The 4382-nt window shown below is 41.4% G+C and overlaps 1 non-coding gene across 1 annotated transcript; it reads left to right on the top strand.

Moving 5' to 3' along the window:
- Positions 1–3241: 3241 nt before the first annotated feature.
- Positions 3242–3435, top strand: LOC119059447 (U2 spliceosomal RNA). Its single transcript, XR_005084411.2, has one exon. It is a non-coding gene; the product is annotated as a U2 spliceosomal RNA (small nuclear RNA).
- The last annotated feature ends 947 nt before the right edge of the window (positions 3436–4382 follow it).

Genomic DNA, 4382 nt, shown 5'->3' with positions numbered 1-4382 from the left:
TTAAGGCTCTTAACTGTAGTAATTCAAATTTTTCTCTTATCTGCTCCTCTTTTCTCTCTTCCCTTCATGCTACTTCTTCTAACGAGTTGCCAATTCAATCTCATTATCATAAGGGCTGCTGAAACCTAACTACAAATCATAGGGGCACTTCTCTAACTACAAATGTTATCATGATGTTCCAAGCCACCATTTGCTTTTGAACTACACCAGCATTTCTCAAACTTTTTCATGATAGTACCTCTAACTGTAGAGAAAATGTAGATTGTGTGGAGGAGGGTACCCTTAGAAAATGTAGCTTTTAAATTTCTCTCTAACCACTTTCAAGAAATATCTTGGTAGACTCCTATCAACTTTTTTTTTTAAGTTTGACTTCCTGTCAAGATAGAGGTATAGGTAAACAAGCTTGCCTCCTTGCACAACCACACCAAAAATTACAACTACATTACAGAACAACTATCACCCAGAACTGTCAGAAAATCAAGCTGTATAGAAGTCCAATAACCAAGGAATTAAAGAAGTCGCATTCTTCAGATAGGTAGGAGGGGTGGAGATGTGGAACAGGTAGTCCGCACCCACTTGTGATGGATAAAAATCAGGAGGGATATCAGGGGAGTGAGGGATCCCAGTCCCAGCCCAGGCTACCCAGCCCAGGGTTCCAGTGCCAGGAAGATAAGTCCCGATAACTTCTGGCTATAAAAATTAGTGAGGGTTGGGGTGCCAAAAGAAACTGCTGGGTTCTCAGGAGTCTCCTCTTAAAGGGCCAGCAACAGACTTAGGACTTTGTACACAGACTTACTCCCTCTGGACTCCAGCACCAGGGCAGCTGCTAAAGGGGCACCAGTGGCATATGGGGACAAACCAAAGTGTCTGTCATCATGGCATGTGCTGGGGAAAAGCTTACTCCTGGACAAAACTGCAGAGGCCAGGCCGCAGCCATTGTTTCTTTTCTGAGCTTTTTCCCACACAGAGCCACAGAGCAGCAATACCATCAACCTGAGACTCCATCAACCTGGTTCACATGGGGTGCCTTGCCTAGGCAATTACCTAAGGTTCTACCACATCCAACTTGCAGTGTGCTTTTCTACATTAGATCATGCTATTAAGACCAGAAGTCAAAGCAGCTGTACCTAATACATAGAAACAAACACAGGGAGGATGCCAAAATGAGGAGACAAAGAAATATGGCTCAAACGAAAAAACAAACCAAAACTACAGCAGAAGAATTAAACAAAATGGAGATAAACAATCTATCAGATGCAGAGTTCAAACAATGGTTACTAGGTTGTTCAAGGAACTCATTGGGTACTTCCATAGCATAAAAAAGACTGAGGCAGAAATAAATATTACACTAAGTGAAATAAGGAAAAGTTTTCAGGGAATCAACAGTGGAGTAGATGAAGCCAAGAATCAAATTGATGATTTGGAAGACAAGGAAGAAAAAAAAACCTCAATCAGAACAGCAAGAAGAAAAAAGAATCCAAAAATACTGACAATAGGGTAAATAGCCTCTGGGAAAACATCAAACACACCAACATTTGAGTCATAGGGGTGCTGGAAAAAGGAAAGAAAAAGCAAGAATTTGAAAATCTATTTGAAAAAAATAATGAAAGAAAACTCCCCTAATTTGGTGAAGGAAATAGACATACAACTCCAGGAAGCACAGAGAGTCCCAAACAAGATGGATATACTCCAAGATGCATCATAATTAAAATACCAAGTGTTAAATATAAAGAGAGAATCTTAAAAGAAGCAAAAGAAAAGCAGATAGTTACCTACAAAGGAGTTCCCAGTCTAAAGAAACTTTGCAGGCAAGAAGGGACTGGCAAGAAGTATTCAAAGTTATGAAAAGCAAGGACCTACAACCTAAATTACTCTATCCAGCAAAGCTATCATTTATAATCAAAGGGTAGGTAAAGCGCTTCCCAGACAAGGTAAGCTACAGAAATTCATCATCACCAAGCCTTTATTTTATGAAATGTTAAAGGGACTTATTCAAGAAAAATAAGCTCAAAATTATGAACATTAAAATGGTAATAAATTCACACCTACCGACAATTGAGTCTAAAAAACAAACTGAGCAAATAAGCATAATAGAATCATAGATATGGAGATCTTTGGATGGTTATCATTTGGAAGACAGAAGGGGGAGAATAGGGGGAAAGATGCAGGGATTAAGAAGTACAGATTGGTAGGTACAGAATAGGCAGGGGGATGTTAAGAACAGTATAATAAATGGAGTAGCCAAAGAAGAACTTACATGCATGGCTATGGGACAGGAACTAAGGTGGAGGGGAATGCTGGAGAAAATGGGGGGGGGGGGGTCCTGGGAGGAGGGATATAAAGGGGGGGATTTGGACAACTGTAACAGCATAGTCAATGAAATACATTTTTTAAAAAGTTTTTCTTGACTTTAAGAGAGAGAGAGAAAAGAAGGAAAAGAGAGAAAGGGAAACATAAATTTGTTGTTCCATTTATTTATTCATTCATTGGTTGATTTTTGTATGTGCCTTGAATGGGATAGAAACCTCAACCATCATGTATCAGGAGGACATTCCAACCAACTGAGCTACCCACCCAAGGGCATGAGTGCATAACTTTTAAAATTGATAGGAGAGGCCCTGGCCCCCCGGTAATTCAGTTGATTGGAGCATCATCTCCATATATGCCAAGTTTGAAGGGTCGAACCCAGTCAAAGCACATACAAAAATCAATCAATGAATACATAAATAAACGGAACAAAAAATCCATGTCTCTCTCCCCCACCCTCTCTAAAAATCAATCAATAAAAAAAATTCTTTAAGTTATGCAGCTCTGGCTGGTGTGGCTCAGTGGGGTGCATATCATCCTGCTAACTGAAGGGTCATCATTCGATTCCCAGTCAGAGCACATGCTTGGGTTGCGTGCAGGCCGGGTCCCAGTTGAGGGCATGTGACAGACAACCGATGGATGTTTCTCTCCCTCCTGTCCCCCTCTCTAAAAATAAATAAATAATTTTTTGAAAAAGTTAAGCAATTGCATCCTGGCTCTTGTGGCTCAATGGATTGAGCGCCAGCCTGAGAACCAAAGGGTCACAGTTTGGGTTCCCACTCAGGGCACATGACTGGGTTGCAGTCCAGGTCCCCAGCAGGGGGCGTGAAAGAGGCAACCACACACTGATGTTTCTCTTCCTCTCTTTCTCCCTCCCTTTCCCTCTGTCTAAAAAAAATAAATAAATAATATATATATATTTTAAAGTTATGCAATTGTTTCTCATCCCCTTGGCTAAGATCAAGCACAGGTACCTGTTCTTATCAATTTAACATCTGATACATACATCCTCTATCCATGGCAACAGATTAAATGGATTTTTGGAGCAGGGAATTCGAATAGGAGTTGCTGTATCCACACTCTGCATCCACCCGGCATTGTGGTACCTACGGGAATGGAGCGCCCCCTAGGGGACAATCTCTTAAAAAAAACGCTGATTTTTCACCCTCCATCTATTTTTGTCATTACATGAAAAGAATGCTTTTAGTAGTTACTGGTCAGTGAACCAAAAATGATGCTTTTGGAACATTTCCTGTTTTTCTGGGCCTCATATAGGACAGCGATCCACAATCTTTTTGGCACCCAGGGATCAGTTTCGTAAAAGACAACTTTTCCATGGCCAGTGGTGAGAGAGATGGTTTCAGGATAATCCAAGTGCATTACATTCAAGCTCACCTGCTGCTGTGCGGCCTTATTTCTAACTGGTCTCGGACCAGTACCGGCCCATGACCAGGGGAGCGGGGGACCCCTGATAGAGGGTACCTGTGCCCTTGGTTGAGATGGACCCTGTAGGCTCCACCTGGTCTCTTGGTCTTCAGTGTTTCTCTGTGCCACTTAATTTCACCACTGCATAAACACACGCCACGATAGCTTCCAATGGTACTGTGCTGCTATTGGATTGCTTTCTTTTGGATTCAAAGACCTCCAAAAATTATCATTTCAATCTTACTTCCAATGCTAAGTTACATCCTAACATACTGAAATACTTTAGTTAGTATTTTGAATACTAACTAATGTTAGTAACCAATGTTTTGAATATTGAACTGAATCTGTTGGCAAGTGGTTCACTTCTGTAGTCATGTAGCACAATGTGTTTCTCAGACCAGAAGCATCAGCATCACAAGGGACTTGTTAGAAATGGAGGTTTTTCTGTCCTGTTCTATAGCAGACCTGGTGAATCAGCAACTCTGGGTTTGGGGCTGAGCAATCTGTCCTCCAGGTGATTCTGAGGTGGCTGAAGTCTGAGAGCCAATGGTCTAGCATTTAGCTTTCAGATAAAACAGAGTAAGATAATGGATTAGAAAAAAGAAAAAGGCTTGCCTTGGCTGGTGTAGCTCAGTGGATTGAGTGCGGGC

Source organism: Artibeus jamaicensis, unplaced genomic scaffold (assembly GCF_021234435.1).
Source record: "Artibeus jamaicensis isolate MK-2021 breed Jamaican fruit bat unplaced genomic scaffold, CSHL_Jam_final contig_387, whole genome shotgun sequence".
In the NCBI taxonomy this organism is placed as follows: Eukaryota; Metazoa; Chordata; class Mammalia; order Chiroptera; family Phyllostomidae; genus Artibeus; species Artibeus jamaicensis.
The sequence above is the reverse complement of the archived record's forward strand: the minus strand, read 5'-3'. Positions and strand labels throughout refer to the sequence as shown.